This window comes from Phyllobates terribilis, unplaced genomic scaffold (assembly GCF_046119375.1).
Source record: "Phyllobates terribilis strain yellow unplaced genomic scaffold, ASM4611937v1 Scaffold_4__5_contigs__length_816908805, whole genome shotgun sequence".
In the NCBI taxonomy this organism is placed as follows: Eukaryota; Metazoa; Chordata; class Amphibia; order Anura; family Dendrobatidae; genus Phyllobates; species Phyllobates terribilis.
Window position 1 is genome coordinate 690,964,725 of NW_027362764.1, and position 24,077 is coordinate 690,988,801.

General features: G+C 53.5%; 7 non-coding genes and 3 pseudogenes across 7 annotated transcripts in view; all 10 read left to right on the forward strand.

Annotated features, from left to right (window-relative positions):
- LOC141266353 (5S ribosomal RNA) overlaps position 1 on the forward strand; it is a 119-nt gene extending 118 nt beyond the window's left edge. Inside the window, exon 1 of the ribosomal RNA XR_012320393.1 lies at position 1. This exon is cut by the window's left edge and continues 118 nt beyond it. This is a non-coding gene — a ribosomal RNA (5S ribosomal RNA).
- Positions 2–1,707: 1,706 nt separating this feature from the next.
- LOC141266645 (5S ribosomal RNA) lies at positions 1,708–1,826 on the forward strand. Its single transcript, XR_012320675.1, has one exon. It is a non-coding gene; the product is annotated as a 5S ribosomal RNA (ribosomal RNA).
- A 1,706-nt stretch (positions 1,827–3,532) lies between these two features.
- LOC141268529 (5S ribosomal RNA) lies at positions 3,533–3,651 on the forward strand (annotated as a pseudogene).
- A 1,706-nt stretch (positions 3,652–5,357) lies between these two features.
- LOC141267146 (5S ribosomal RNA) lies at positions 5,358–5,476 on the forward strand. Its single transcript, XR_012321160.1, has one exon. It is a non-coding gene; the product is annotated as a 5S ribosomal RNA (ribosomal RNA).
- A 1,706-nt stretch (positions 5,477–7,182) lies between these two features.
- On the forward strand, positions 7,183–7,301 carry LOC141266355 (5S ribosomal RNA). Its single transcript, XR_012320395.1, has one exon. It is a non-coding gene; the product is annotated as a 5S ribosomal RNA (ribosomal RNA).
- A 1,706-nt stretch (positions 7,302–9,007) lies between these two features.
- Positions 9,008–9,126, forward strand: LOC141267036 (5S ribosomal RNA). The gene has a single exon (XR_012321055.1). It is a non-coding gene; the product is annotated as a 5S ribosomal RNA (ribosomal RNA).
- Positions 9,127–17,241: 8,115 nt separating this feature from the next.
- On the forward strand, positions 17,242–17,360 carry LOC141266536 (5S ribosomal RNA). Its single transcript, XR_012320570.1, has one exon. It is a non-coding gene; the product is annotated as a 5S ribosomal RNA (ribosomal RNA).
- Positions 17,361–19,066: 1,706 nt separating this feature from the next.
- LOC141268141 (5S ribosomal RNA) lies at positions 19,067–19,185 on the forward strand (annotated as a pseudogene).
- Positions 19,186–20,892: 1,707 nt separating this feature from the next.
- Positions 20,893–21,011, forward strand: LOC141266537 (5S ribosomal RNA). The gene has a single exon (XR_012320571.1). It is a non-coding gene; the product is annotated as a 5S ribosomal RNA (ribosomal RNA).
- Positions 21,012–22,717: 1,706 nt separating this feature from the next.
- LOC141267667 (5S ribosomal RNA) lies at positions 22,718–22,836 on the forward strand (annotated as a pseudogene).
- The last annotated feature ends 1,241 nt before the right edge of the window (positions 22,837–24,077 follow it).

Below are 24,077 nucleotides of genomic sequence, written 5' to 3' on the forward strand. Positions count from 1 at the left end.
TTTTGCCTTTTCTTACTTCCACCAGCAGGGGTCACTCTCCTCTATGCCTTTTTTCCATTCCTTTTTTCACAAGCGCACACATGCTCCTTTCTTCTTTTCATTTGCTTTCTCTCTTGCGCTATTTAATCCTTGCAAAATACCAGCATCCTTCTCATCACCGTGGGCCTCCAGCATTGTTGCTTATTTACTTTTAATACTAGGCTTCTTTTCACCAGGACCAGCGACTCCCGCATGACTGGAGGCAACCACCGCTGACCTGGAGGCAACCACCGGTAACCTGGAGGCCAGTTTACAGCACAACGCAAGCAAAACACCTTTGCAGGCCACACGACCCCCCCGAAGAGCAGCTCAAATTCACTCGCAACCATCTCACCCTCTTCCTTCATTCACTCCTGGGCGTTTCGCTCCACCCCAAGTTGCGGGTCCAGCTTGCTCTTTCTGTCACATCCCCGCGATGAACGGTTTAGCCTGCAGGAGACCCTGCGCCGAGCCATTTTTAAACACATCTGATGCGGCAGGTGTTTCATTGCTCAACAAACAACACCTATAGGGACGGCACAGCCTATGCATCGGTCCTTCGGAGACCGCCCCAGAACGGCCAGAGTTCTCATCCCCACGCGAGCCTGAGGAAGGCTGGCCGGGCGATGGGCCAAGCAGCGTCTACTGGCCATACCACCTTGGATACGTCCGATCTCGGAAGCAAAGCAGAGATGGGTTCGGAAATACTTGGTTGGGACACCTCCTGAGAACACCAGGTATTGTAGACAATTTTGATGACGTTTTGCCATCTTGCCCAGCTCGGCTAGCATTGAGTGGCGCCTTGCTGGACACCGACCTTACGTAAAGTAGAGGCTGGAAGTCCCAAGCATCCCAAGCCCCCCAAGACCTCTAAGATAAGGACGCAACCCCGCCGCCTCTACCAGGCCTCACACCGAGCTCCTTGCCACGGCTAGGAGTGCTTATTGACCCCGCAGCCGGCCGTATGCAAATGATGGCGTTAAAAGCATCTCGCGCTGTGAAGGGGCCAGGCTTTCAGCAGCTGCCTAGGGGATGGTTTTAGAGGGCGACCGCCTAACGAGGGCCAGCAGAAGTAACGTCTTATTCTTCAAAGAATCTTGTGTAACTAACCCAATCAGACAGCTGCCCAGGAGCTAACCTCAGTGCTAGGAAGGAGCGGGAGGGAATTGAGGGGGTGGTTCCTGCTAAGGCCCTGAAATAATAATAAGACAGGCAGGAGAGTCTGACGCATGGTGGCGGAAAAGCTGCAGGTGCAAATAGGGAATGTGGTCTCGTGCGAGCAACTTGTGCATGCTCGCTGTGTGTGAGTGTGCGCTTCCTAGGTACGGCGCGCTGCAGACAGTCAAAAGGGTTGCTCCCTTTCATTAAAAGTTAATCCCCGGCTGCAGGCTATTAGAAAGCAACTAACCGCGCTCTACTCACCCTACCCAGGTCTACCGGTGAGTCTCGCCGCTGCTCCCGGCCTGTGGCATTGGCCGCGACGCTGACGTTCCGTCGACAGCGCGGCAGCCGATCAGTGAGCTCAGCGGCTCTGAGCGGGGCGTTCTGTCTACAAGACCTTTTTAAGGAGCCAGCAAAAAAGTGAAGAGAAAAGAAAGCACAAAAGCACCTTGTCTTACTAAGCACTGGAAAGGGCAGCCGGCAACCGGACGTCAAAGTGGGAAAGCAGCAAGTGAGAGGCCTGTCTCTGACTATGGCCACACCACCCTGAACAAGCCCGATCTTGTCTGATCTCGGAAGCTAAGCAGGGTTGGGCCTGGTTAGTACTTGGATGGGAGACCGCCTGGGAATACCAGGTGCTGTAGGCTTTTGCCTTTTCTTACTTCGACCAGCAGGGGTCAATCTCCTCTATGCCTTTTTTCTATTCCTTTTTTCACAAGCGCACACATGCTCCTTTCTTCTTTTCATTTGCTTTCTCTCTTGCGCTATTTAATCCTTGCAAAATACCAGCATCCTTCTCATCACCGTGGGCCTCCAGCATTGTTGCTTATTTACTTTTAATACTAGGCTTCTTTTCACCAGGACCAGCGACTCCCGCATGACTGGAGGCAACCACCGCTGACCTGGAGGCAACCACCGGTAACCTGGAGGCCAGTTTACAGCACAACCCAAGCAAAACACCTTTGCAGGCCACACGACCCCCCCGAAGAGCAGCTCAAATTCACTCGCAACCATCTCACCCTCTTCCTTCATTCACTCCTGGGCGTTTCGCTCCACCCCAAGTTGCGGGTCCAGCTTGCTCTTTCTGTTACATCCCCGCGATGAACGGTTTAGCCTGCAGGAGACCCTGCGCCGAGCCATTTTTAAACACATCTGATGCGGCAGGTGTTTCATTGCTCAACAAACAACACCTATAGGGACGGCACAGCCTATGCATCGGTCCTTCGGAGACCGCCCCAAAACGGCCAGAGTTCTCGTCCCCACGCGAGCCTGAGGAAGGCTGGCCGGGCGATGGGCCAAGCAGCGTCTACTGGCCATACCACCTTGGATACGTCCGATCTCGGAAGCAAAGCAGAGATGGGTTCGGAAATACTTGGTTGGGACACCTCCTGAGAACACCAGGTATTGTAGACAATTTTGATGACGTTTTGCCATCTTGCCCAGCTCGGCTAGCATTGAGTGGCGCCTTGCTGGACACCGACCTTACGTAAAGTAGAGGCTGGAAGTCCCAAGCCTCCCAAGCCCCCCAAGACTTCTAAGATAAGGACGCAACCCCGCCGCCTCTACCAGGCCTCACACCGAGCTCCTTGCCACGGCTAGGAGTGCTTATTGACCCCGCAGCCGGCCGTATGCAAATGATGGCGTTAAAAGCATCTCGCGCTGTGAAGGGGCCAGGCTTTCAGCAGCTGCCCAGGGGATGGTTTTAGAGGGCGACCGCCTAACGAGGGCCAGCAGAAGTAACGTCTTCTTCTTCAAAGAATCTTGTGTAACTAACCCAATCAGACAGCTGCCCAGGAGCTAACCTCAGTGCTAGGAAGGAGCGGGAGGGAATTGAGGGGGTGGTTCCTGCTAAGGCCCTGAAATAATAATAAGACAGGCAGGAGAGTCTGACGCATGGTGGCGGAAAAGCTGCAGGTGCAAATAGGGAATGTGGTCTCGTGCGAGCAACTTGTGCATGCTCGCTGTGTGTGAGTGTGCGCTTCCTAGGTACGGCGCGCTGCAGACAGTCAAAAGGGTTGCTCCCTTTCATTAAAAGTTAATCCCCGGCTGCAGGCTATTAGAAAGCAACTAACCGCGCTCTACTCACCCTACCCAGGTCTACCGGTGAGTCTCGCCGCTGCTCCCGGCCTGTGGCATTGGCCGCGACGCTGACGTTCCGTCGACAGCGCGGAAGCCGATCAGTGAGCTCAGCGGCTGTGAGCGGGGCGTTCTGTCTAAAAGACCTTTTTAAGGAGCCAGCAAAAAAGTGAAGAGAAAGGAAAGCACAAAAGCACCTTGTCTTACTAAGCACTGGAAAGGGCAGCTGGCAACCGGACGTCAAAGTAGAAAAGCAGCAAGTGAGAAACCCGTCTCTGCCTATGGCCACACCACCCTGAACACACCTGATCTTGTCTGATCTTGGATTATAAGCAGGGTTGGGCCTGGTTAGTATTTGGATGGGAGACTGCCTGGGAATACCAGGTGCTGTAGGCTTTTGCTTTTTCTTACTTCCACCAGCAGGGGTCACTCTCCTCTATGCCTTTTTTCCATTCCTTTTTTCACAAGCGCACACATGCTCCTTTCTTCTTTTCATTTGCTTTCTCTCTTGCGCTATTTAATCCTTGCAAAATACCACCATCCTTCTCATCACCGTGGGCCTCCAGCATTGTTGCTTATTTACTTTTAATACTAGGCTTCTTTTCACCAGGACCAGCGACTCCCGCATGACTGGAGGCAACCACCGGTAACCTGGAGGCAACCACCGGTAACCTGGAGGCCAGTTTACAGCACAACCCAAGCAAAACACCTTTGCAGGCCACACGACCCCCCCGAAGAGCAGCTCAAATTCACTCGCAACCATCTCACCCTCTTCCTTCATTCACTCCTGGGCGTTTCGCTCCACCCCAAGTTGCGGGTCCAGCTTGCTCTTTCTGTCACATCCCCGCGATGAACGGTTTAGCCTGCAGGAGACCCTGCGCCGAGCCATTTTTAAACACATCTGATGCGGCAGGTGTTTCATTGCTCAACAAACAACACCTATAGGGACGGCACAGCCTATGCATCGGTCCTTCGGAGACCGCCCCAGAACGGCCAGAGTTCTCGTCCCCACGCGAGCCTGAGGAAGGCTGGCCGGGCGATGGGCCAAGCAGCGTCTACTGGCCATACCACCTTGGATACGTCCGATCTCGGAAGCAAAGCAGAGATGGGTTCGGAAATACTTGGTTGGGACACCTCCTGAGAACACCAGGTATTGTAGACAATTTTGATGACGTTTTGCCATCTTGCCCAGCTCGGCTAGCATTGAGTGGCGCCTTGCTGGACACCGACCTTACGTAAAGTAGAGGCTGGAAGTCCCAAGCATCCCAAGCCCCCCAAGACCTCTAAGATAAGGACGCAACCCCGCCGCCTCTACCAGGCCTCACACCGAGCTCCTTGCCACGGCTAGGAGTGCTTATTGACCCCGCAGCCGGCCGTATGCAAATGATGGCGTTAAAAGCATCTCGCGCTGTGAAGGGGCCAGGCTTTCAGCAGCTGCCCCGGGGATGGTTTTAGAGGGCGACCGCCTAACGAGGGCCAGCAGAAGTAACGTCTTCTTCTTCAAAGAAGCTTGTGTAACTAACCCAATCAGACAGCTGCCCAGGAGCTAACCTCAGTGCTAGGAAGGAGCGGGAGGGAATTGAGGGGGTGGTTCCTGCTAAGGCCCTGAAATAATAATAAGACAGGCAGGAGAGTCTGACGCATGGTGGCGGAAAAGCTGCAGGTGCAAATAGGGAATGTGGTCTCGTGCGAGCAACTTGTGCATGCTTGCTGTGTGTGAGTGTGCGCTTCCTAGGTACGGCGCGCTGCAGACAGTCAAAAGGGTTGCTCCCTTTCATTAAAAGTTAATCCCCGGCTGCAGGCTATTAGAAAGCAACTAACCGCGCTCTACTCACCCTACCCAGGTCTACCGGTGAGTCTCGCCGCTGCTCCCGGCCTGTGGCATTGGCCGCGACGCTGACGTTCCGTTGACAGCGCGGCAGCCGATCAGTGAGCTCAGCGGCTCTGAGCGGGGCGTTCTGTCTACAAGACCTTGTTAAGGAGCCAGCAAAAAAGTGAAGAGAAAAGAAAGCACAAAAGCACCTTGTCTTACTAAGCACTGGAAAGGGCAGCCGGCAACCGGACGTCAAAGTGGAAAAGCAGCAAGTGAGAGGCCTGTCTCCGCCTACGGCCACACCACCCTGAACATGCCTGATCTTGTCTGATCTCGGAAGCTAAGCAGGGTCAGGCCTGGTTAGTACTTGGATGGGAGACTGCCTGGGAATACCAGGTGCTGTAGGCTTTTGCCTTTTCTTACTTCCACCAGCAGGGGTCACTCTCCTCTATGCCTTTTTTCCATTCCTTTTTTCACAAGCGCACACATGCTCCTTTCTTCTTTTCATTTGCTTTCTCTCTTGCGCTATTTAATCCTTGCAAAATACCAGCATCCTTCTCATCACCGTGGGCCTCCAGCATTGTTGCTTATTTACTTTTAATACTAGGCTTCTTTTCACCAGGACCAGCGACTCCCGCATGACTGGAGGCAACCACCGCTGACCTGGAGGCAACCACCGGTAACCTGGAGGCCAGTTTACAGCACAACCCAAGCAAAACACCTTTGCAGGCCACACGACCCCCCCGAAGAGCAGCTCAAATTCACTCGCAACCATCTCACCCTCTTCCTTCATTCACTCCTGGGCGTTTCGCTCCACCCCAAGTTGCGGGTCCAGCTTGCTCTTTCTGTCACATCCCCGCGATGAACGGTTTAGCCTGCAGGAGACCCTGCGCCGAGCCATTTTTAAACACATCTGATGCGGCAGGTGTTTCATTGCTCAACAAACAACACCTATAGGGACGGCAAAGCCTATGCATCGGTCCTTCGGAGACCGCCCCAGAACGGTCAGAGTTCTCGTCCCCACGCGAGCCTGAGGAAGGCTGGCCGGGCGATGGGCCAAGCAGCGTCTACTGGCCATACCACCTTGGATACGTCCGATCTCGGAAGCAAAGCAGAGATGGGTTCGGAAATACTTGGTTGGGACACCTCCTGAGAACACCAGGTATTGTAGACAATTTTGATGACGTTTTGCCATCTTGCCCAGCTCGGCTAGCATTGAGTGGCGCCTTGCTGGACACCGACCTTACGTAAAGTAGAGGCTGGAAGTCCCAAGCATCCCAAGCCCCCCAAGACCTCTAAGATAAGGACGCAACCCCGCCGCCTCTACCAGGCCTCACACCGAGCTCCTTGCCACGGCTAGGAGTGCTTATTGACCCCGCAGCCGGCCGTATGCAAATGATGGCGTTAAAAGCATCTCGCGCTGTGAAGGGGCCAGGCTTTCAGCAGCTGCCCAGGGGATGGTTTTAGAGGGCGACCGCCTAACGAGGGCCAGCAGAAGTAACGTCTTCTTCTTCAAAGAATCTTGTGTAACTAACCCAATCAGACAGCTGCCCAGGAGCTAACCTCAGTGCTAGGAAGGAGCGGGAGGGAATTGAGGGGGTGGTTCCTGCTAAGGCCCTGAAATAATAATAAGACAGGCAGGAGAGTCTGACGCATGGTGGCGGAAAAGCTGCAGGTGCAAATAGGGAATGTGGTCTCGTGAGAGCAACTTGTGCATGCTCGCTGTGTGTGAGTGTGCGCTTCCTAGGTACGGCGCGCTGCAGACAGTCAAAAGGGTTGCTCCCTTTCATTAAAAGTTAATCCCCGGCTGCAGGCTATTAGAAAGCAACTAACCGCGCTCTACTCACCCTACCCAGGTCTACCGGTGAGTCTCGCCGCTGCTCCCGGCCTGTGGCATTGGCCGCGACGCTGACGTTCCGTCGACAGCGCGGCAGCCGATCAGTGAGCTCAGCGGCTCTGAGCGGGGCGTTCTGTCTACAAGACCTTGTTAAGGAGCCAGCAAAAAAGTGAAGAGAAAAGAAAGCACAAAAGCACCTTGTCTTACTAAGCACTGGAAAGGGCAGCCGGCAACCGGACGTCAAAGTGGAAAAGCAGCAAGTGAGAGGCCTGTCTCTGCCTACGGCCACACCACCCTGAACACGCCCGATCTCGTCTGATCTCGGAAGCTACGCAGGGTTGGGCTTGGTTAGTACTTGGATGGGAGACTGCCTGGGAATACCAGGTGCTGTAGGCTTTTGCCTTTTCTTACTTCCACCAGCAGGGGTCACTCTCCTCTATGCCTTTTTTCCATTCCTTTTTTCACAAGCGCACACATGCTCCTTTCTTCTTTTCATTTGCTTTCTCTCTTGCGCTATTTAATCCTTGCAAAATACCAGCATCCTTCTCATCACCGTGGGCCTCCAGCATTGTTGCTTATTTACTTTTAATACTAGGCTTCTTTTCACCAGGACCAGCGACTCCCGCATGACTGGAGGCAACCACCGCTGACCTGGAGGCAACCACCGGTAACCTGGAGGCCAGTTTACAGCACAACGCAAGCAAAACACCTTTGCAGGCCACACGACCCCCCCGAAGAGCAGCTCAAATTCACTCGCAACCATCTCACCCTCTTCCTTCATTCACTCCTGGGCGTTTCGCTCCACCCCAAGTTGCGGGTCCAGCTTGCTCTTTCTGTCACATCCCCGCGATGAACGGTTTAGCCTGCAGGAGACCCTGCGCCGAGCCATTTTTAAACACATCTGATGCGGCAGGTGTTTCATTGCTCAACAAACAACACCTATAGGGACGGCACAGCCTATGCATCGGTCCTTCGGAGACCGCCCCAGAACGGCCAGAGTTCTCATCCCCACGCGAGCCTGAGGAAGGCTGGCCGGGCGATGGGCCAAGCAGCGTCTACTGGCCATACCACCTTGGATACGTCCGATCTCGGAAGCAAAGCAGAGATGGGTTCGGAAATACTTGGTTGGGACACCTCCTGAGAACACCAGGTATTGTAGACAATTTTGATGACGTTTTGCCATCTTGCCCAGCTCGGCTAGCATTGAGTGGCGCCTTGCTGGACACCGACCTTACGTAAAGTAGAGGCTGGAAGTCCCAAGCATCCCAAGCCCCCCAAGACCTCTAAGATAAGGACGCAACCCCGCCGCCTCTACCAGGCCTCACACCGAGCTCCTTGCCACGGCTAGGAGTGCTTATTGACCCCGCAGCCGGCCGTATGCAAATGATGGCGTTAAAAGCATCTCGCGCTGTGAAGGGGCCAGGCTTTCAGCAGCTGCCTAGGGGATGGTTTTAGAGGGCGACCGCCTAACGAGGGCCAGCAGAAGTAACGTCTTATTCTTCAAAGAATCTTGTGTAACTAACCCAATCAGACAGCTGCCCAGGAGCTAACCTCAGTGCTAGGAAGGAGCGGGAGGGAATTGAGGGGGTGGTTCCTGCTAAGGCCCTGAAATAATAATAAGACAGGCAGGAGAGTCTGACGCATGGTGGCGGAAAAGCTGCAGGTGCAAATAGGGAATGTGGTCTCGTGCGAGCAACTTGTGCATGCTCGCTGTGTGTGAGTGTGCGCTTCCTAGGTACGGCGCGCTGCAGACAGTCAAAAGGGTTGCTCCCTTTCATTAAAAGTTAATCCCCGGCTGCAGGCTATTAGAAAGCAACTAACCGCGCTCTACTCACCCTACCCAGGTCTACCGGTGAGTCTCGCCGCTGCTCCCGGCCTGTGGCATTGGCCGCGACGCTGACGTTCCGTCGACAGCGCGGCAGCCGATCAGTGAGCTCAGCGGCTCTGAGCGGGGCGTTCTGTCTACAAGACCTTTTTAAGGAGCCAGCAAAAAAGTGAAGAGAAAAGAAAGCACAAAAGCACCTTGTCTTACTAAGCACTGGAAAGGGCAGCCGGCAACCGGACGTCAAAGTGGGAAAGCAGCAAGTGAGAGGCCTGTCTCTGACTATGGCCACACCACCCTGAACAAGCCCGATCTTGTCTGATCTTGGAAGCTAAGCAGGGTTGGGCCTGGTTAGTACTTGGATGGGAGACCGCCTGGGAATACCAGGTGCTGTAGGCTTTTGCCTTTTCTTACTTCGACCAGCAGGGGTCAATCTCCTCTATGCCTTTTTTCTATTCCTTTTTTCACAAGCGCACACATGCTCCTTTCTTCTTTTCATTTGCTTTCTCTCTTGCGCTATTTAATCCTTGCAAAATACCAGCATCCTTCTCATCACCGTGGGCCTCCAGCATTGTTGCTTATTTACTTTTAATACTAGGCTTCTTTTCACCAGGACCAGCGACTCCCGCATGACTGGAGGCAACCACCGCTGACCTGGAGGCAACCACCGGTAACCTGGAGGCCAGTTTACAGCACAACCCAAGCAAAACACCTTTGCAGGCCACACGACCCCCCCGAAGAGCAGCTCAAATTCACTCGCAACCATCTCACCCTCTTCCTTCATTCACTCCTGGGCGTTTCGCTCCACCCCAAGTTGCGGGTCCAGCTTGCTCTTTCTGTTACATCCCCGCGATGAACGGTTTAGCCTGCAGGAGACCCTGCGCCGAGCCATTTTTAAACACATCTGATGCGGCAGGTGTTTCATTGCTCAACAAACAACACCTATAGGGACGGCACAGCCTATGCATCAGTCCTTCGGAGACCGCCCCAGAACGGCCAGAGTTCTCGTCCCCACGCGAGCCTGAGGAAGGCTGGCCAGGCGATGGGCCAAGCAGCGTCTACTGGCCATACCACCTTGGATACGTCCGATTTCGCAAGCAAAGCAGAGATGGGTTCGGAAATACTTGGTTGGGACACCTCCTGAGAACACCAGGTATTGTAGACAATTTTGATGACGTTTTGCCATCTTGCCCAGCTCGGCTAGCATTGAGTGGCGCCTTGCTGGACACCGACCTTACGTAAAGTAGAGGCTGGAAGTCCCAAGCCTCCCAAGCCCCCCAAGACCTCTAAGATAAGGACGCAACCCCGCCGCCTCTACCAGGCCTCACACCGAGCTCCTTGCCACGGCTAGGAGTGCTTATTGACCCCGCAGCCGGCCGTATGCAAATGATGGCGTTAAAAGCATCTCGCGCTGTGAAGGGGCCAGGCTTTCAGCAGCTGCCCAGGGGATGGTTTTAGAGGGCGACCGCCTAACGAGGGCCAGCAGAATGTCACACTGTCACAGAATACTGGAGGTAGGGGGCCTAAGCTGACCCTAAGCTGGGGCCCTGACTAATCCCTCATCCTGGAGGTACTGTTAAAGGTACAGAGGTCCAGGCCGCCAGCGTAACCCCTACCTCCTGAGGATCCCTGCACCACAGTAATCTAGTCCTGAGAAGGACCCCGATCACAACAATTGGGAACCAGCAATAATATGCCCACACACAGTATTTAGACGAACGAGACAGTACAAGGGAAAAACCAAAACCACCTTGCATACAACTTCAACACAACTACAACAGAGGGAACACCAACGGGAAAGGAGATAAATGATAAAGCGAGGAAAGGGAAATAAAACTTCCAAATACACTTATCTCAGCAACTCCAAACACCACGATCCGCTCTGTAAGTCTGAATGAAAAGCTTTCACCGACACCTCACAAACAGACCTGCAGGAATATAAAGGAGTCTCACTAACGAAGCATTGATTGCAGCTGGGCGAGGCTGGACCTCAGCTAGCCCAGAGAGAGAGAGAATTAACTCCTTCACTGCCGAGAAAACACAAAGCACCAACAAGTCAGCTGCGAGAAGTCAGGCTGTGTACTCGTGACGATCTTCGTGGCAACACACCCGTGACAGTACCCCCCCTTCTACGAGGGGCCTCCGGACCCTCAGGGCCAGGTTTATCCGGGTGAGTCGTGTGGAAGGCCCGAACTAATCGGTCTGCGTTAATATCCGACGCAGGAACCCACATCCTCTCCTCAGGACCATACCCCTTCCAATGAACCAAGTACTGAAGGGACCGGCGATTAAAGCGTGAATCAATGACCCTCGATACCTGGAACTCCAAGTTACCATTGACAACCACAGGAGGGGGAGGTAAAGGTGACGGTACCACCGGCGCCACATACCTCTTAAGCAATGATCTGTGAAACACGTTGTGAATTTTAAACGTAGGGGGGAGGTCAAGACGGAATGCCACCGGATTAATAACAGAACTGATTCTGTACGGCCCGATGAACCTGGGACCCAGTTTCCAGGAGGGAACCTTAAGTTTAATATTCCTGGTAGACAACCATACCTGATCGTTCACACTTAGGTCCGGACCAGACACTCTCCTCCTATCAGCCATACGTTTGTATCGGTTCCCCATAGTATTCAGATTCTTCAGCACCCCTCTCCATACTGAAGCGAGAGATGAGGAAAATCGTTCCTCCTCCGGAACCCCCGAAGAGCCCCCCCTACTGAAAGTACAAAACTGGGGGTGAAAACCATATGCCCCAAAAAACGGGGACTTACCAGTGGACTCGCTTCGCCAATTATTGAGAGCAAACTCTGCCAGAGGTAGGAAAGAAGCCCAGTCCTCCTGGTTCTCAGACACAAAACACCGAAGATATGTCTCCAAGCTCTGGTTCATACGTTCCGTCTGACCATTGGTCTGAGGATGAAAAGCCGACGAGAATGACAAATGCATCCCCCGCCGTGCACAAAACGCCTTCCAGAACTTGGACACAAACTGAGACCCCCGATCAGACACCACCTCGGAGGGTACCCCGTGAAGCCTCACAATCTCCCCAATGAACACCTGCGCAAGAGTTTTAGCATTAGGGAGAGCCGGAAGAGCGATAAAATGTGCCATCTTGCTGAACCTGTCCACTACAACGAGTATGACCGTTTTACCCGAAGACGGAGGGAGGTCCGTAATAAAGTCCATAGACAGATGAGTCCAAGGACGCTCCGGGATCTTCAAAGGTAAGAGGGCCCCAGACGGACGGGTATGTGAGGTCTTAGAGCGCGCACAAACCCCACAGGACGCGACAAAAGTTACCACCTCTTTATGTAAGTTAGGCCACCAAAACCGACGCGAGAGGAGATCCACAGTTGCTTTACTCCCCGGGTGTCCTGCAAAAACTGAGTTATGGTGTGCCTCGATCACCTTTTGTCGCAACTGATCTGGAACGAACAGTCTCCCCGGAGGTCCAACAGGGGCGTCCCCCTGAGCCTCCAATATCTCCTCCTCCAGCTCAGAGCATACTGCCGAAACCACCACCCCCTCCTGAAGAATAGGAATCGGGTCGTCTGTATTCCCGGCCCCAGGGAAACTACGAGATAAGGCATCCGCCTTTACATTTTTAGACCCAGGACGATATGTAACGACGAAATTAAACCTGGTAAAAAACAATGACCACCTAGCTTGTCTGGGATTCAGACGTTTAGCGGACTCCAGATATAGCAGGTTCTTGTGATCGGTGATGACGGTGACCGGATGAACTGCCCCCTCCAAAAAATGGCGCCACTCCTCAAAAGCTAACTTAATGGCCAGGAGTTCCCTATTGCCGACATCGTAATTCCTCTCAGCGGACGACAATTTTTTAGAGAAAAAGGCGCACGGATGCCACTTACCAGGGGACGAACCCTGTGACAATACTGCTCCCACCCCTACCTCGGAAGCGTCTACCTCTACAAAGAATGGCTGAGACGCATCAGGTTGAATGAGTATGGGTGCCGAGGCAAAACATTTTTTCAAGGAGGAGAATGCTTGACAAGCCTTGTCAGACCACCTAGAAAAATCCGTCCCCTTTTTAGTCATGTCTGTGAGAGGCTTAACCATGGACGAGAAATTACGAATGAACTTCCGGTAATAGTTAGCAAACCCCAGGAAACGTTGTAGTGCCTTAAGATTCTCCGGCCGATCCCACTCAAGAACTGCCCGCACTTTCCCAGGGTCCATACGAAAACCGGACGCAGAAACCAGGAAGCCTAAAAACTGGAGTTCCTGTACGGCGAACACACACTTTTCCCACTTGGCATACAGTTTATTATCCCGCAAGATCTGTAACACCTGTCTAACGTGCTCCTGATGAGACACCAGATCCGGCGAGTAAATTAAGATATCATCCAGATATATGACAACAAACTGTCCCACCAGGTGGCGAAAAATATCATTAACAAAGTGTTGAAACACCGCCGGGGCATTAGTCAGACCGAATGGCATGACAAGGTTCTCATAATGCCCCTCCGGAGTGTTAAAAGCCGTCTTCCACTCATCCCCCTCCTTCATCCTAATCAGATTGTACGCCCCCCTGAGATCCAACTTAGAGAACCATTTGGCGCCCACGATCTGATTAAAGAGATCGGGAATAAGTGGGAGCGGATACGGATCTCGGACCGTAATCCGATTAAGTTCACGGAAATCCAGGCAAGGGCGTAGGCCTCCATCTTTCTTCTTAACAAAGAAGAACCCCGCGGCCACCGGTGAAGATGAAGGTCTAATATGCCCCTTAGCCAGACTTTCAGAAATATAATCCTTCATGGCCTGCCTCTCAGGACCAGAAAGGTTATACAACCTAGCTTTAGGTAACTTGGCCTCAGGGAGCAGTTTTACAGAACAGTCATACTCGCGATGAGGAGGTAGTTCCTGACACCCATTCTCCGAGAATACATCCTCAAAGTCTGCCAGAAATGGAGGTAAGACCCAAGGAGTAACCGCACCGATGACCGTGTTCATGCAGTTTTTATTACAGAATTTACTCCATTGGCTTATCTCTCTGGTTTGCCAATTAATAACAGGGTTATGCTTAGCTAACCAAGGAAGGCCCAACACTATAGGAGTGGGAAGACCCTCCAACACGTAGCAAGACAACAGTTCTTTATGTATTGCCCCCACTTGAAGTTTTACGCCATGCACAGCTTGCAAAAAACTTCCCTGACCGAGAGGCCTGGCATCGATCGAGAATATGGGGATGGGTTTAGCCAACTCACTCAATCGCATACCTTGAACCCGGGCAAACCGAGCATCAACCAGATTAGCCCCGGCCCCACTATCCAGAAGAACAGATATCCTCTCAGTTCTCGTACCCACCACCACCTCCGCCGGTACGAGAAACTGAGACGAACCTAGGGACGAAATACGTACTCCCAGATTGCCGTCCACCACACAACCTGGGATCAACAGTTTTTTCGACGACTCTTTACTCTGCAAGGGGCGGGATGGACACCCCCCAATAAAATGTCCCTTTTTCCCGCAGAGGAAACACCTTCCTGTCTTATGGCGCACCACCGGTCCCCTTCCCCGAAATGATGTCCCTCCTAATTGCATAGGCTCCTCCGGACTGACCAGGGGAACCACCATATGAGGGGACCTTGTAAGAGGTGGAGACATTACAGGGGGTAGAGTTATCCCGCACCTCTCCCGAAGCCGTCTGTCAACGCGAATAGCAAGGGCCATAGCGGCTTCCAGTGACGCGGGAGAGTCATACTGTGCCAACACATCCTGTAATTTGTCGGATAAACCATGACAAAACTGGCTCCTAAGAGCCGGGTCATTCCACTGGGTGTCCGTGGCCCACCTACGGAACTCCGAACAGAATTCCTCCGCCGGACGATCTCCCTGCTGAATCCTACGTAACTTAGACTCAGCAAGGGAGATCCGATCTGGGTCATCATATACGAGTCCCAAAGCAGCGAAAAACCTATCCACTGACTGGAGAACCGGGGAGCTTGGGGGAAGAGAGAACGCCCAAGATTGTGGGTCCCCTTGTAGGAGCGAGATGACAATTCCCACCCTTTGTTCTTCACTGCCCGATGACCGAGGCCGCAGCCGAAAGTACAATTTGCATGCCTCCCGGAAAACAAAAAACTTGTCCCGCCCCCCAGTGAACCTGTCAGGGAGAGCTACTTTAGGTTCTGGTCCGGCTTGCTCCAGAGGATGCAAAACCTTGGACCTAACGTCCGCCAGCCCCATGGACAAACTCTGCAACTGCCGAGCTAGACCGGCTACTGGATCCATGCTAGCTGGAGAAAAACTAAGTGGGTCGGTGAAAATGTCACACTGTCACAGAATACTGGAGGTAGGGGGCCTAAGCTGACCCTAAGCTGGGGCCCTGACTAATCCCTCATCCTGGAGGTACTGTTAAAGGTACAGAGGTCCAGGCCGCCAGCGTAACCCCTACCTCCTGAGGATCCCTGCACCACAGTAATCTAGTCCTGAGAAGGACCCCGATCACAACAATTGGGAACCAGCAATAATATGCCCACACACAGTATTTAGACGAACGAGACAGTACAAGGGAAAAACCAAAACCACCTTGCATACAACTTCAACACAACTACAACAGAGGGAACACCAACGGGAAAGGAGATAAATGATAAAGCGAGGAAAGGGAAATAAAACTTCCAAATACACTTATCTCAGCAACTCCAAACACCACGATCCGCTCTGTAAGTCTGAATGAAAAGCTTTCACCGACACCTCACAAACAGACCTGCAGGAATATAAAGGAGTCTCACTAACGAAGCATTGATTGCAGCTGGGCGAGGCTGGACCTCAGCTAGCCCAGAGAGAGAGAGAATTAACTCCTTCACTGCCGAGAAAACACAAAGCACCAACAAGTCAGCTGCGAGAAGTCAGGCTGTGTACTCGTGACGATCTTCGTGGCAACACACCCGTGACACAGAAGTAACGTCTTCTTCTTCAAAGAATCTTGTGTAACTAACCCAATCAGACAGCTGCCCAGGAGCTAATGACGCGCCCCTGGGCCTGTGTCGCGCTGCGTTGCGCACGCGGGAGCTTACCCGGAGCCGGATCTCTTGAGGGTTGTAGTCTCGTGGCGGTGACCCGGTCCGTTCCCAGGGAGTCAAACTGAGCGGCGATGTAACAGCGGTAGATGCAGGACGACTACGCCACCCGTTGAATGCAGCTATGGAGCTGCCGCTGCAGGACAGTCCGCTGATGGATGGTGCAGCGCAGATGGTATAACCCCCAACGGGAGGGGTATGGCCTCAGGGCAGCAGATGTGGATGATGGGGGTAGCAGGAACCACTCAGAGACGGTGCGGTGTAATTCAGGGTCTTTACTGGTAACAACGATAGACCCTCCCGGAGTACTTGCTAGTGAACGGGGCCTGGTCAGTCCTTGAGCAGATGGGATCTCCCCTGGCCAGGCGGAGTTATAGGCCTCCCAAACTGACTGTACTCTTCTGGCTACCTTGCTAGAAGCGGATATAAGTAGCCCACGTCCCTGAGTGTACCGTGTGATGCTCACCCGTATGGCCGGTGACTCGGGGCCTTCTAATGGCTTCCGCTCCACGATGGCGGTGCTGGTCCCACGCGTGTGACCGTGCCTTCGGGTTTCTGGGCCTGAGGACCTGAAATCCCCTGCCGGTCGGCTTATGCTGCTGGGTAAGAGTTAGTCCCCACAGCCTCGGACGCCGGGTCCGGTAAGAAAGCTTCTCAGTCAGGGCGAGCTCTGCAGCTGCCAGCCCTTGACTCGTAGTAGTATTGCTTCTGCTGTTTCTTGTCTCTACTCTCCTTGACTGCTAACCCTGCTTCAGCCCCGGGTTTATATAGGGGAAGTTCTTCCCCTCCCAAGACTGGGCAGGAGGTGTGGCATGCACAGGATCCCTGACCAAAGGACCTCCCACCTGCTCTCAGACATAACATCTCTATCACTGTGGCAACCAGACCCCTGGGGTGTCACACTAACCTCAGTGCTAGGAAGGAGCGGGAGGGAATTGAGGGGGTGGTTCCTGCTAAGGCCCTGAAATAATAATAAGAGAGGCAGGAGAGTCTGACGCATGGTGGCGGAAAAGCTGCAGGTGCAAATAGGGAATGTGGTCTCGTGCGAGCAACTTGTGCATGCTCGCTGTGTGTGAGTGTGCGCTTCCTAGGTACGGCGCGCTGCAGACAGTCAAAAGGGTTGCTCCCTTTCATTAAAAGTTAATCCCCGGCTGCAGGCTATTAGAAAGCAACTAACCGCGCTCTACTCACCCTACCCAGGTCTACCGGTGAGTCTCGCCGCTGCTCCCGGCCTGTGGCATTGGCCGCGACGCTGACGTTCCGTCGACAGCGCGGCAGGCGATCAGTGAGCTCAGCGGCTCTGAGCGGGGCGTTCTGTCTACAAGACCTTTTTAAGGAGCCAGCAAAAAAGTGAAGAGAAAGGAAAGCACAAAAGCACCTTGTCTTACTAAGCACTGGAAAGGGCAGCCGGCAACCGGACGTCAAAGTAGAAAAGCAGCAAGTGAGAGGCCTGTCTCTGCCTATGGCCACACCACCCTGAACACACCTGATCTCGTCTGATCTCGGATTATAAGCAGGGTTGGGCCTGGTTAGTACTTGGATGGGAGACCGCCTGGGAATACCAGGTGCTGTAGGCTTTTGCTTTTTCTTACTTCCACCAGCAGGGGTCACTCTCCTCTATGCCTTTTTTCCATTCCTTTTTTCACAAGCGCACACATGCTCCTTTCTTCTTTTCATTTGCTTTCTCTCTTGCGCTATTTAATCCTTGCAAAATACCAGCATCCTTCTCATCACCGTGGACCTCCAGCATTGTTGCTTATTTACTTTTAATACTAGGCTTCTTTTCACCAGGACCAGCGACTCCCGCATGACTGGAGGCAACCACCGCTGACCTGGAGGCAACCACCGGTAACCTGGAGGCCAGTTTACAGCACAACCCAAGCAAAACACCTTTGCAGGCCACACGACCCCATCGAAGAGCAGCTCAAATTCACTCGCAACCATCTCACCCTCTTCCTTCATTCACTCCTGGGCGTTTCGCTCCACCCCAAGTTGCGGGTCCAGCTTGCTCTTTCTGTCACATCCCCGCGATGAACGGTTTAGCCTGCAGGAGACCCTGCGCCGAGCCATTTTTAAACACATCTGATGCGGCAGGTGTTTCATTGCTCAACAAACAACACCTATAGGGACGGCACAGCCTATGCATCGGTCCTTCGGAGACCGCCCCAGAACGGCCAGAGTTCTCGTCCCCACGCGAGCCTGAGGAAGGCTGGCCGGGCGATGGGCCAAGCAGCGTCTACTGGCCATACCACCTTGGATACGTCCGATCTCGGAAGCAAAGCAGAGATGGGTTCGGAAATACTTGGTTGGGACACCTCCTGAGAACACCAGGTATTGTAGACAATTTTGATGACGTTTTGCCATCTTGCCCAGCTCGGCTAGCATTGAGTGGCGCCTTGCTGGACACCGACCTTACGTAAAGTAGAGGCTGGAAGTCCCAAGCATCCCAAGCCTACCAAGACCTCTAAGATAAGGACGCAACCCCGCCGCCTCTACCAGGCCTCACACCGAGCTCCTTGCCACGGCTAGGAGTGCTTATTGACCCCGCAGCCGGCCGTATGCAAATGATGGCGTTAAAAGCATCTCGCGCTGTGAAGGGGCCAGGCTTTCAGCAGCTGCCCAGGGGATGGTTTTAGAGGGCGACCGCCTAACGAGGGCCAGCAGAAGTAACATCTTCTTCTTCAAAGAAGCTTGTGTAACTAACCCAATCAGACAGCTGCCCAGGAGCTAACCTCAGTGCTAGGAAGGAGCGGGAGGGAATTGAGGGGGTGGTTCCTGCTAAGGCCCTGAAATAATAATAAGACAGGCAGGAGAGTCTGACGCATGGTGGCGGAAAAGCTGCAGGTGCAAATAGGGAATGTGGTCTCGTGCGAGCAACTTGTGCATGCTCGCTGTGTGTGAGTGTGCGCTTCCTAGGTACGGCGCGCTGCAGACAGTCAAAAGGGTTGCTCCCTTTCATTAAAAGTTAATCCCCGGCTGCAGGCTATTAGAAAGCAACTAACCGCGCTCTACTCACCCTACCCAGGTCTACCGGTGAGTCTCGCCGCTGCTCCCGGCCTGTGGCATTGGCCGCGACGCTGACGTTCCGTCGACAGCGCGGCAGCCGATCAGTGAGCTCAGCGGCTCTGAGCGGGGCGTTCTGTCTACAAGACCTTGTTAAGGAGCCAGCAAAAAAGTGAAGAGAAAAGAAAGCACAAAAGCACCTTGTCTTACTAAGCACTGGAAAGGGCAGCCGGCAACCGGACGTCAAAGTAGAAAAGCAGCAAGTGAGAGGCCTGTCTGTGCCTACAGCCACACCACCCTGAACACGCCCGATTTTGTCTGATCTTGCAAGCTAAGCAGGGTTGGGCCTGGTTAGTACTTGGATGGGAGACTGCCTGGGAATACCAGGTGATGTAGGCTTTTGCTTTTTCTTACTTCCACCAGCAGGGGTCACTCTCCTCTATGCCTTTTTTCCATTCCTTTTTTCACAAGCGCACACATGCTCCTTTCTTCTTTTCATTTGCTTTCTCTCTTGCGCTATATAATCCTTGCAAAATACCAGCATCCTTCTCATCACCGTGGACCTCCAGCATTGTTGCTTATTTACTTTTAATACTAGGCTTCTTTTCACCAGGACCAGCGACTCTCGCATGACTGGAGGCAACCACCGCTGACCTGGAGGCAACCACTGGTAACCTGGAGGCCAGTTTACAGCACAACCCAAGCAAAACACCTTTGCAGGCCACACGACCCCCCCCGAAGAGCAGCTCAAATTCACTCGCAACCATCTCACCCTCTTCCTTCATTCACTCCTGGGCGTTTCGCTCCACCCCAAGTTGCGGGTCCAGCTTGCTCTTTCTGTCACATCCCCGCGATGAACGGTTTAGCCTGCAGGAGACCCTGCGCCGAGCCAATTTTAAACACATCTGATGCGGCAGGTGTTTCATTGCTCAACAAACAACACCTATAGGGACGGCACAGCCTATGCATCGGTCCTTCGGAGACCGCCCCAGAACGGCCCGAGTTCTCGTCCCCACGCGAGCCTGAGGAAGGCTGGCCGGGCGATGGGCCAAGCAGCGTCTACTGGCCATACCACCTTGGATACGTCCGATCTCGGAAGCAAAGCAGAGATGGGTTTGGAAATACTTGGTTGGGACACCTCCTGAGAACACCAGGTATTGTAGACAATTTTGATGACGTTTTGCCATCTTGCCCAGCTCGGCTAGCATGGAGTGGCGCCTTGCTGGACACCGACCTTACGTAAAGTAGAGGCTGGAAGTCCCAAGCCTCCCAAGCCAACCAAGACCTCTAAGATAAGGACGCAACCCCGCCGCCTCTACCAGGCCTCACACCGAGCTCCTTGCCACGGCTAGGAGTGCTTATTGACCCCGCAGCCGGCCGTATGCAAATGATGGCGTTAAAAGCATCTCGCGCTGTGAAGGGGCCAGGCTTTCAGCAGCTGCCCAGGGGATGGTTTTAGAGGGCAACCGCCTAACGAGGGCCAGCAGAAGTAACGTCTTCTTCTTCAAAGAAGCTTGTGTAACTAACCCAATCAGACAGCTGCCCAGGAGCTAACCTCAGTGCTAGGAAGGAGCGGGAGGGAATTGAGGGGGTGGTTCCTGCTAAGGCCCTGAAATAATAATAAGACAGGCAGGAGAGTCTGCTGCATGGTGGCGGAAAAGCTGCAGGTGCAAATAGGGAATGTGGTCTCGTGCGAGCAACTTGTGCATGCTCGCTGTGTGTGAGTGTGCGCTTCCTAGGTACGGCGCGCTGCAGACAGTCAAAAGGGTTGCTCCCTTTCATTAAAAGTTAATCCCCGGCTGCAGGCTATTAGAAAGCAACTAACCGCGCTCTACTCACCCTACCCAGGTCTACCGGTGAGTCTCGCCGCTGCTCCCGGCCTGTGGCATTGGCCGCGACGCTGACGTTCCGTCGACAGCGCGGCAGGCGATCAGTGAGCTCAGCGGCTCTGAGCGGGGCGTTCTGTCTACAAGACCTTTTTAAGGAGCCAGCAAAAAAGTGAAGAGAAAGGAAAGCACAAAAGCACCTTGTCTTACTAAGCACTGGAAAGGGCAGCCGGCAACCGGACGTCAAAGTAGAAAAGCAGCAAGTGAGAGGCCTGTCTCTGCCTATGGCCACACCACCCTGAACACACCTGATCTCGTCTGATCTCGGATTATAAGCAGGGTTGGGCCTGGTTAGTACTTGGATGGGAGACCGCCTGGGAATACCAGGTGCTGTAGGCTTTTGCTTTTTCTTACTTCCACCAGCAGGGGTCACTCTCCTCTATGCCTTTTTTCCATTCCTTTTTTCACAAGCGCACACATGCTCCTTTCTTCTTTTCATTTGCTTTCTCTCTTGCGCTATTTAATCCTTGCAAAATACCAGCATCCTTCTCATCACCGTGGACCTCCAGCATTGTTGCTTATTTACTTTTAATACTAGGCTTCTTTTCACCAGGACCAGCGACTCCCGCATGACTGGAGGCAACCACCGCTGACCTGGAGGCAACCACCGGTAACCTGGAGGCCAGTTTACAGCACAACCCAAGCAAAACACCTTTGCAGGCCACACGACCCCATCGAAGAGCAGCTCAAATTCACTCGCAACCATCTCACCCTCTTCCTTCATTCACTCCTGGGCGTTTCGCTCCACCCCAAGTTGCGGGTCCAGCTTGCTCTTTCTGTCACATCCCCGCGATGAACGGTTTAGCCTGCAGGAGACCCTGCGCCGAGCCATTTTTAAACACATCTGATGCGGCAGGTGTTTCATTGCTCAACAAACAACACCTATAGGGACGGCACAGCCTATGCATCGGTCCTTCGGAGACCGCCCCAGAACGGCCAGAGTTCTCGTCCCCACGCGAGCCTGAGGAAGGCTGGCCGGGCGATGGGCCAAGCAGCGTCTACTGGCCATACCACCTTGGATACGTCCGATCTCGGAAGCAAAGCAGAGATGGGTTCGGAAATACTTGGTTGGGACACCTCCTGAGAACACCAGGTATTGTAGACAATTTTGATGACGTTTTGCCATCTTGCCCAGCTCGGCTAGCATTGAGTGGCGCCTTGCTGGACACCGACCTTACGTAAAGTAGAGGCTGGAAGTCCCAAGCATCCCAAGCCTACCAAGACCTCTAAGATAAGGACGCAACCCCGCCGCCTCTACCAGGCCTCACACCGAGCTCCTTGCCACGGCTAGGAGTGCTTATTGACCCCGCAGCCGGCCGTATGCAAATGATGGCGTTAAAAGCATCTCGCGCTGTGAAGGGGCCAGGCTTTCAGCAGCTGCCCAGGGGATGGTTTTAGAGGGCGACCGCCTAACGAGGGCCAGCAGAAGTAACATCTTCTTCTTCAAAGAAGCTTGTGTAACTAACCCAATCAGACAGCTGCCCAGGAGCTAACCTCAGTGCTAGGAAGGAGCGGGAGGGAATTGAGGGGGTGGTTCCTGCTAAGGCCCTGAAATAATAATAAGACAGGCAGGAGAGTCTGACGCATGGTGGCGGAAAAGCTGCAGGTGCAAATAGGGAATGTGGTCTCGTGCGAGCAACTTGTGCATGCTCGCTGTGTGTGAGTGTGCGCTTCCTAGGTACGGCGCGCTGCAGACAGTCAAAAGGGTTGCTCCCTTTCATTAAAAGTTAATCCCCGGCTGCAGGCTATTAGAAAGCAACTAACCGCGCTCTACTCACCCTACCCAGGTCTACCGGTGAGTCTCGCCGCTGCTCCCGGCCTGTGGCATTGGCCGCGACGCTGACGTTCCGTCGACAGCGCGGCAGCCGATCAGTGAGCTCAGCGGCTCTGAGCGGGGCGTTCTGTCTACAAGACCTTGTTAAGGAGCCAGCAAAAAAGTGAAGAGAAAAGAAAGCACAAAAGCACCTTGTCTTACTAAGCACTGGAAAGGGCAGCCGGCAACCGGACGTCAAAGTAGAAAAGCAGCAAGTGAGAGGCCTGTCTGTGCCTACAGCCACACCACCCTGAACACGCCCGATCTTGTCTGATCTTGCAAGCTAAGCAGGGTTGGGCCTGGTTAGTACTTGGATGGGAGACTGCCTGGGAATACCAGGTGATGTAGGCTTTTGCTTTTTCTTACTTCCACCAGCAGGGGTCACTCTCCTCTATGCCTTTTTTCCATTCCTTTTTTCACAAGCGCACACATGCTCCTTTCTTCTTTTCATTTGCTTTCTCTCTTGCGCTATATAATCCTTGCAAAATACCAGCATCCTTCTCATCACCGTGGACCTCCAGCATTGTTGCTTATTTACTTTTAATACTAGGCTTCTTTTCACCAGGACCAGCGACTCTCGCATGACTGGAGGCAACCACCGCTGACCTGGAGGCAACCACTGGTAACCTGGAGGCCAGTTTACAGCACAACCCAAGCAAAACACCTTTGCAGGCCACACGACCCCCCCCGAAGAGCAGCTCAAATTCACTCGCAACCATCTCACCCTCTTCCTTCATTCACTCCTGGGCGTTTCGCTCCACCCCAAGTTGCGGGTCCAGCTTGCTCTTTCTGTCACATCCCCGCGATGAACGGTTTAGCCTGCAGGAGACCCTGCGCCGAGCCAATTTTAAACACATCTGATGCGGCAGGTGTTTCATTGCTCAACAAACAACACCTATAGGGACGGCACAGCCTATGCATCGGTCCTTCGGAGACCGCCCCAGAACGGCCCGAGTTCTCGTCCCCACGCGAGCCTGAGGAAGGCTGGCCGGGCGATGGGCCAAGCAGCGTCTACTGGCCATACCACCTTGGATACGTCCGATCTCGGAAGCAAAGCAGAGATGGGTTTGGAAATACTTGGTTGGGACACCTCCTGAGAACACCAGGTATTGTAGACAATTTTGATGACGTTTTGCCATCTTGCCCAGCTCGGCTAGCATGGAGTGGCGCCTTGCTGGACACCGACCTTACGTAAAGTAGAGGCTGGAAGTCCCAAGCCTCCCAAGCCCCCCAAGACCTCTAAGATAAGGACGCAACCCCGCCGCCTCTACCAGGCCTCACACCGAGCTCCTTGCCACGGCTAGGAGTGCTAATTGACCCCGCAGCCGGCCGTATGCAAATGATGGCGTTAAAAGCATCTCGCGCTGTGAAGGGGCCAGGCTTTCAGCAGCTGCCCAGGGGATGGTTTTAGAGGGCAACCGCCTAACGAGGGCCAGCAGAAGTAACGTCTTCTTCTTCAAAGAAGCTTGTGTAACTAACCCAATCAGACAGCTGCCCAGGAGCTAACCTCAGTGCTAGGAAGGAGCGGGAGGGAATTGAGGGGGTGGTTCCTGCTAAGGCCCTGAAATAATAATAAGACAGGCAGGAGAGTC